Source organism: Prosopis cineraria, unplaced genomic scaffold, assembly GCF_029017545.1.
Source record: "Prosopis cineraria cultivar Desert tree isolate PC_DT_omini unplaced genomic scaffold, ASM2901754v1 PC9, whole genome shotgun sequence".
Taxonomy (NCBI): domain Eukaryota; kingdom Viridiplantae; phylum Streptophyta; class Magnoliopsida; order Fabales; family Fabaceae; genus Prosopis; species Prosopis cineraria.
The window spans coordinates 1863674-1873204 of record NW_026555340.1 but is presented as its reverse complement, the minus strand read 5'-3'; positions in this window follow the sequence as shown (position 1 = coordinate 1873204).

Sequence of the window (9531 nt, the reverse complement as noted above, 5' to 3'; positions counted from 1 at the left end):
TATAATGAAAACTAATTTTTCCTCTAATTGTGTGCTAAAAAATGCATTCATCTTTCAACAAATAATATATATATATATATATATATAATTTCTTCACAATACTTGAGACCAAAATTAAATAATTGAAAGATAATTTTATTGATAGTAAGAAGGGAGAGGTCAAAGAATTATGAACTCTTTTACAAGAACTCGATTGATTTCTCAATCGATGTCTAATGACTAAAATTACAAGGCTTTATATAGAGCTGGCTCCCAATTCTGGTTGCAAATTTAACCTAACTATAGTTTCTTTTTATCTAAAATAATTATAAAGGACAAATCTACTTTTAACTAATTACAAAAGATAAAATAATTTCTACTACTTTCCTTTTTGTCTTCCACCTTCCTTTGTCTATCTAGCTGCTTTATTTCTTTTTCAGCATCTTCTTTTTATCTTGTTTGCTACTTTTCTATAGTTAGCATATCATTTCAAAATATTTAGATTAATGGTGGGGTCTTATAGTCTCTTTCTAATTGTCTTCTTTCATCATAGTATTTACACTAGTGATTTACATATTCGGATAATACTTGGCATATCTTCTTCTTGGTGCTTTCTGAATTCTCCATCTAATTACTTTTAATCTTTTCATACCATTGATTAAAGTTTCTGGCCATCTTGGCCATCTTGCTATTTTTCCCACCTGAGTAAATACATGTAGTAGGTCTTGTAAAGTATGTCCATTAGGCTTCATCTACAGTCATTGTTCTGTTCATTTCTTGGAATATAATATTGAATTCTTGGGCTCTGATTATTGAAGTCTTATACTAAAAATCATCTATAAATTACATCAAAATATTTTATTAGTAATAGTAATTTTATCACATATTCTTGAAATATACTAGGGCTATTATGAAATCCCATAAGTAATAGATTCCATTCATATAATCCTTTAGATATACTAAAGACAATATATTTTTACTTTCTTCTTCTAACTTTTTTTAAAAAATCTTGATTTACAATTAAACTTACTAAATATATTTTTCCCTCTTATCAAATTAAATAATAAATCTATTTTTGGGATTGGATATCTATTTAATATATATATATGGGGCAAAATTGGAACTTGTAATTATCTATATGCATTAGCTATATATCAGTGGCATGATCTACCATGATAATATTAAGTCCACCATAAATAAGGAATGCAATGCTCAATAAAAGAGCATACAATAAAATATCAACAAGATAATAGTTTAAAAATGCAGCCACATGCTAATCTAAAAACTGAGAACATTTTTATAATGACTAGCTTGCATGCTCTAGGTGGATAGATAATAGCTTTAAGCTTGGTAAGATCATTCACGAGGAAGCAATAGATATAAGAAAACATGTCAATGTCACGCCCACTATCTTCAATCATCTTCAAAGTTTCTTCTCCTAAAATTGATGGAAATGATGACATTTTTTTCTTCAATTGCATTTGCAACCTAAAGTATAGCCTTTTCAATTCTAACAAAACATCAAGTTCTTTCTCTTTGAATGTTGATCTTTGTTTTCTCTTCTTGTTGCTTGCATTGTTTGCTTTAGCGGAATGATCCTCAATTGGGAGTCTAAGGTTACACCATTTTGAGATACAAGGTTGTCAAAGCTCATCAATAATTTCATCCCTTATCTCTAGTTGGCTGGATGTATGTGATCATTTCATCATGCTAGAAGGGCTCATGGATCATTTTCTAGAGGTTCTATCATATCCATAAAGTGTAACCATCTTATGATAATTGAGGAGAGGTGCATCTCTCTAATATGCTACTCTTAGTATATCTAAAAAAAGTAAGTTTCCAAACCCTTCAACTTTATCTTCGAACTATCATCACTTATGGTTGTGGTGATCCCAGCAACTGTACCTTCCATAAGATTTGACTTATGAATTTCTTCCTCCCCAAAACATTTGAGCATTATTTGATAATCAATTATACACCCAAGTTGAGTGCTATTATCTAAGAAAATACCCTACCATGGTAAAAAGAATTAAACTAAGTTAAGAGAATAGCCACCATCAAAGAAAATAGACAAACTGAAACTTAAATAAGCCTAATAAGGTAGAAAAGGGTTTTCCTCAGTAATTCATGCTACAATTAAACACCCTACCAATTAAGAGACAAATGACAATATTTAAGGTCTATCATGCTAGAAAGGGTTAAGGGACAAAACTATTAGCAACTTTTTCTCCAAGAGCATCTAATATCCTTAAGTCAAGGATGGTATAAGAGTACCCATTAACCTTTTATAATGAGGGCATCTTTCCCCGAATCATAAAATGAGCCTAACGTCTGTTAATTGACCAAAATAAGGCCCACAGTATACTTTAAGTGTCAAGGAAAATTGAGTTCACTGCTATTAATGTGGAGTCGTTCAAGCTATTTCCCCTTTAGAATAATCTGAATAAGATCTAGTTTAATAATAAATGCTAGAATTGATATATGAGGGAATTTAAGTTCCTACTTACCTTTATCCCTTAAATCAATCAAAAAAGGCACTCAAAGCACACTTTCGCAAGGTCTCCGATCATGCACAACAGCCACAAAACATTTATCTACAATTAACATCATAGAGTTTTTCATTACCAAGTACAAGTATATACCTAATGCTACCCATTACCCAATATAACACTCAAAACTCATTCTGTTAATTAGTTTAAAGTTTCATTAACTTCATTAAATTCATTAGATCTCTAAGAGTTTAATTAAACCCACTCTAAGCCTCCATAATCCATTATTTGTCTTTAAGGATTTTTTTTATTAGGTCTAGAGTTTCAAGTTAAATCTCACATGAGAGATGAAGTTAATAACTTTCCCATAAGGAAATGAATTGAAGATCAAACTATTAAAAATGACAAGTTAGATGTCCAACCTAATAAGTACCTATCTTTGGCCAGATCACTTCTCACAATTAGTGAGCTTGGTAGTCCAGTCATACGGACGAAGCCTTAATTGATGTTATAGCCTACAAATTTAGTTGGAGGAAATAAGAAAGGTATAAGGAAGAATTGATCATGCATAAGTTTATCTGATGTGTCACATGGTTGTTAAGTTTATGGTAAGTCGTGATAGTTAATTATGCCATTATCATATGGTTGCCTGAGTTATGTTAATGTGCATTATTATTATTGATCGGATAGTTGTCACATAATTGTCCGTATTGTGACAACTTATCTCGTGATGTGATTATGAGGAAAATTTGATATTAAGTTAATGGTAAAATTGTAATATATATGTGTTATGTATGATTTTGTGAAATTGGGCATGCAACTTCCTTTTATATATTTTTGTCAATTGATATGAAACTGCATAAGATAGATGTATCTTGGTTATTGAGTGCTTATAATCACCCATTTCTTTTAATATTTTACAAACTCCAACTTCGGTATGGAAAGGAGGAAGGTTTTAGGAGGCTTAGGAATTTGAATATTCCTATTATAATGCCTCATAACTTCATTTATTTTGTGTAATAAATAGAATATTGCTAATTATGATACATTTTATAGACACTTGCACTATGCTGTTGTTTATAATCTTGGGATGTATTTTGGGCCCATAAATGTTATATATAAATTGGTTAAGTGTTGATAGGGCCAAAATACATGTGCAAGGAATATTGTTATATGGTTGAATTTGAAATATAATGATTCATGCAATGCTAAAACCTCCCTCATCTACCTTTATTATTAATGAGGTTGAGGAGTAAAAATTTGGTATTGTTGAGATTATGTACATATGGTGTGTTGTACAGGTAGTCCCAATTTCATTGAGTGTGTTGTGGGTGTTAATGATAGCTTTGGGTACATGTGTGGGGTTTTGGACACTCTTGAGCTGTGAAAAATGTGAAAAGTTGTAAAAATATGTTTGAGTGTCCAACTTCTTTGTGTGAAAAGAATTTGAAAGTAAAACCCATGCCATTAGCTATTTTATAAAAAGAAATTTTTGTAAACACTTAAATTACCTCAATCAGATATTGAATGAAGAAATAGGGCACGTCGAAAGTCACCCCTGGTTGCTGTTATTTGATAACAAAATGTTATTTGACAGGCGCCATAGCGTGTGGCATAGAGAGGTATAATCATGGTGCATGTGCACATGCCTCGTCACACCATCCTGTTTTTTACTTTTTAGTATTTTTCAATTGATTTTGAGTCCTTTGACTCCCTTAAGGTATCTTATACTTTCAAAACAATATTTTACTCTGATTTTAGGTTACTAAATGATGTTTAAGTAATTTTGAGTCATAAAAACTTAGGATCTCATTTCTATAAATTGCAAACTTGGTAATCTTAAGGGCTTAACCCATAATTACCTTAGTTTTCAGAGTTAAATGTGAGTTGATAAGGAAAACTATAACATTTTCCTTATTACCTTGACACTTAACCAAAACATCGATAGTAACTATGGATTAAACCATATGATTATCAAAACCATGGGTGTAAATTTTAATCAATTATTAAAAGACTAATTATAGTAGAAAGAAAAAGAAAATCAAGGTCTACTGTAGTTTAAAAGATTTCAAAATAAGTATTAGAATACTCATTTAACAATCTAACAACAACTACATTTGAAAATATAAACTTTTCAAAATCAGGATCCCATGTTTAATAACTGAAACTCTAAAATCAAATATAAACTAATTTAAAATGGAGTAAAAACATATAGGAAGTGTGAAAATCATACCACAAAATGTAATAAATCAATTTAGGGTTAAAAGAGCCAAAATAACATTTCTGACACAATATGTCCACAGTATAATGCAGATACACTGTGGCATAAGGCATATCAAGAATACTTTAGCAAAGTTTGGAATTACACTGTGGCATAACATTTTACACTACGGCATAAAATGCAAAACCCAATCTTCCGACACACAACAAATCTCCATCCAATGTTCGATCTAGGTAGCCACATAAAGCTCTTACTCTAACTAATAGAATTGGTTTCATTTCCAAACTCTAACCCATCACAAATTGGACATCCAAATGTAAACTAGCACATTTTTACCCTTAAATCACAACCTGGGTATCCAAAATTCACATCAAATGCCAAAAGCATAACCTAACTCCTAGACCACACTCAATAAACATAGAACAACTTATATAACACTCCACAACAACCAAATATCACATATTTCACGAAATCAAACGTCAACCTCAAACTCATCAAAAACAAATAGGGAGGCATTTTAACATCAAATCTCATAATTTTTAGCTACAATCATCTTAAACTCAAAAGTCATATTTGCACCAATATTTTAGCCCAGTCCAGACTTATCAAATCACAACACACCATCTTAGGATCCAAAATGCAAGACATAACAATTAAATGGTGCAAGAAATATCAAAAATACATTTTTTTAGTTGACATTATCAAATTAGTTACACATATATATACCAAAATAAAGAGGTCTGCATTAGGAAATAAGTTCCTAAGCCTCTAGTACTTTCCTATTGCTTTAACTCAAGCTAGCACCTATAAAATGTTAAATGAGAGGTGAGTATAACCATTTAATAATTAAGGTTAATCTAACCTATATAAATGCATGTTAATTAATCATAGTGATGTAAATGGCATATTCAAATGAAGCATATTCACATATTAAACTGCCCAATTCATATAGTCATAAAACTAACAATCATGTGACACTAGATTATTTAGCATGTAAGGGTTACAACACTAACAATCATGTGATCATATAATGATATGCATCAAAATACATATAGGGTCATAAAACTAACAATCATGTGCCCCTATCAAATTATGCCAAATCACAATAATAACAATTATATAGCAAGATATGATATACATTTACTTGTGCGAGATGATTTTTCTTAATATTAACAACTATGGGGTGTTATATCCCTAATTTAGCCTCCTCATAAATCGGTGGAAACTAGTTATGTTTGAGTTGCTTGAAATATAAGTGGGACAATCCTTATACGATAATGGGATAATGACTACCTTTTAATTCCAATAGTTGGCAGTCTAGCTAGCTTTTAATTTTAATAACAACATGCCAATTGTAATGTCCTACCGGACATTACGATTCTAACATGCTAACACATTAAGGCTTATAGTTGAAAACCATAGAAGGTTTGGGATCCCAACTTAATCATTTGAAAACCATTTCAAATATATTAAAAATATGTATTAGTACACAGTAGAAGCAATAAAATCATCAATATGAAAATGGAAGCAAAACTGTATAAAAAGGTAGAATAGACCCATGCACCGCGTGGTAGAGAGGTGTAGGTTCTGGATCTATGTCATGTGTTGCAGCATATCTTTATATGCCATGTCATGTCTTTATACATTGTGACACATATCAGAATCTACTATCAGTATAAAAGTTTTGATATGAACTTTAAAAGTGCATCATTTCCACATCCAATATCTGATCAGAGTGATTCAAACATCCACATAAAGCTAATGACACTGTTTCATTTAAATCTAATATTTCATTTGAAAATTAGACACTGGAGTGCAAATTAACTGTTTTAAGTCAATTTCTTTCACTTGAGCACTTCAAATTAAACTATATGTCATTGACCATTTTTAGGGCTTTAACCACAGTCAATAAGACATTCAACACCTAGTTGACTATATATTTACATAATATATCACATATATACAAGTTTGGCAAATATATTGCCCATTCTATATGCACTTGGGCAAAATCTCACATTTTCACACATAACCACATCTTTGGCCAAACTTCACACATTTTTATCACATTTCAATCTACACATATGCACTTGTAATACCCAGCCCACTTCCCACAATCCGTCACAGATACACATATACACATGATAGGTCTAGACCATAAAAAAAGGAAGTACACATTGACCCTTTGCATCCACATGGTTTTCAGACAACTACGACAACTTATATACCAGATACTACTTATATAATAATTTTATTACACCAATCCTACGGGCTAACCAGATATCTACTAATTTCAGCCCGAATCTTTCCCTTTTGAACCCCCAATATCAGTTCCTATAAAAATATAAATAACCATAAGTGAGATAATAATCTTAATAATCAAAATAGCTCATTAAATGTTCATTAACATGAATAACCACATATCAGCAAACAAAATCATTATAATACTCATAATCACTATATATGTATGTATGTATGTTTTTTTCCTTCTCAAAATTTCTTTTCACAAAAATCACATACTCTAGCATGATCAACTATCTACTAAACCTCCAAGCTCCTTAACTGAAACCATAGACTCTAATTGATTAGTCTCATAGATAAGAGCACACCTTTAGTGGTAGAAACACCCAGTCAAAGGTATTCTAACCCACTTCTAGACTATGGTTTCCCTCTTTTGCGCGCGCGCACACACTAGGGTATCGTTGACTCATAACCATACCCTCCAGAGTACTTGGGAGTTGTTAAATTACTTAGATGTCCCATGGTAATAGTCCCAATATATTATTGCACTTGATGTCCTATGATGCTAGCACGACCATATGAATTTGTTTACACACGCATCTCTACTCACATAATTACATACACACAGGGTGAATTGCCACCCCTAACATGATCATGCTACTATCACATACTTATCACCACTTCCCCTCCCCATACACTAGTTTCATTTAAAAGCCTCTAGTAATTAAATACTCATTTCCAAAACATATTGAATGCAAAAATCATACATATTGTAAAACGCTAAATTTTAGAAATCTTGAAGTCATCAAAATCATATTTTCACATTTACTCATATGCAATTATACTAGTTAAGAAATATAACAAATTATATAGTTACCTCAACTTTTCTATTCTCAAGAAAGGTTATTCGTGATTCAACTTCCTTACTCGAACCCTTTTTGCTCAATCAACACACAACTTACAACAATCTTACAAAATTAGCACCTAGAGTTAATTGTCTCATTAATGAAAAGTACTAATTGTAACACTTAAATATCTAAACACCATCGACTAACCTTCCTAAGTCCATCTCATCCTTCTAAACCTTTTTGCTACTTATTGTAGCTTTAATACACTTATTTACAAACTTTACCCATTTTCTCTTACTAAATTAACTAATTTAAGATTATAGTTTCAAAGCTTCATTGTTAACCTCCAAACTAATCACAAAATCTTAATTTAACTTTGAGGAGTCTTTTTCCAGATTCAATTTCTTAATAACTTAAACAAAGATAAATTAGAGTAGAATCAGATGTTAAGGCAATATGAAACTTATCCAATAAGTGATAGGTCAAAAATATCTCCCAAGTGGCCATAACTTCTTGCCTAAGCATAGCCCTTCTCCCTCTTCTCTTCCTCGTGTTCCTTTTCCTCTTTTTCCCTCTCTCTTTATGTCTAATTCATGAAAAGTCAAAATTCTATGCCACGCACCATGATGCATGTTGCAGCGTGTGGCACAATAAGGGAAACTCTCACTTAGCTCACACGTTTCGCTCCACAACGTTATTCTTCCACTTTAATTTGCTCATTTAGCCCTATCTTAGAATTTCTTATACATACAAGGATAATCCAAAGTCATATACTCAACCCGTTAAGGATTATAAACAGTGCATAAAAAGCTAAAGATAAAAAGTCAATCTCTAACAAATAAACTCGTAAATGACAACATTTCATTGACATGCAACTCTGAGAAAAACACAACTATTAGATTTCACTAAAATTTAGTTATTAGCTTTCATTATGTATAGATATGAAAGGTTTTCTTACTTTTTTTATTCTTCCATATTTTCCACCACTTATACTCTACTAGTACTTAAGTGAGATTATCATCCTTTATTATAATAATTCCTTTAAGATTTAGTCTTGAATATCCTGATCATCCTCTTTTATGTATCCTTATTATCATCTTCCACTACTTCACTTTCTAGGACCGTCTCGACATCCTATCATTGTAATCCCAATATCAACTAGCTGAGCTATATACTTACTCACAATTGAAAGTAGGGCTCCTATCTAACCATACTACCTACCTCACAAGTCCTTCAACTTCTCTTAGTGACCTTTGTCATGACTAACTATTTGAGTGTCCCACTATTAAAAATTGGCACCCTTTTTAAATTTCTCTTAGGTTTCTCACTTAAGGAGGAAACATTTGATAATACCTCCAACTTCTTCTTAGGTTTCTCAATAAGAAGGCTAAATTTATTGCTCCTAGTTTCCATACGCAATCGAACCTATGCCTCTATGCCACATTATGATGATTGTAATGTCTACTCTGACATTACCAAATTATCACATAATTAACACATACTAGAATTTAGGAGTCATTAAACCCTAAAAATACCACAAATATTAAATATTAAAAAGAAACCAAGGAAATAATTCTTTTAAAATAATTAGGATCGTAAAACATTTTGAAAATAGTTCAAACAATCTAAATATATGTATTTATGCACAATGAAAGCTTTTAAGAATACATAAATACCATATTCGAGAACATAAGGGCAAAACATTCATTTTAGCTAGAATAAACCATTTACCATGGCATATGGTACAAAGCCATAA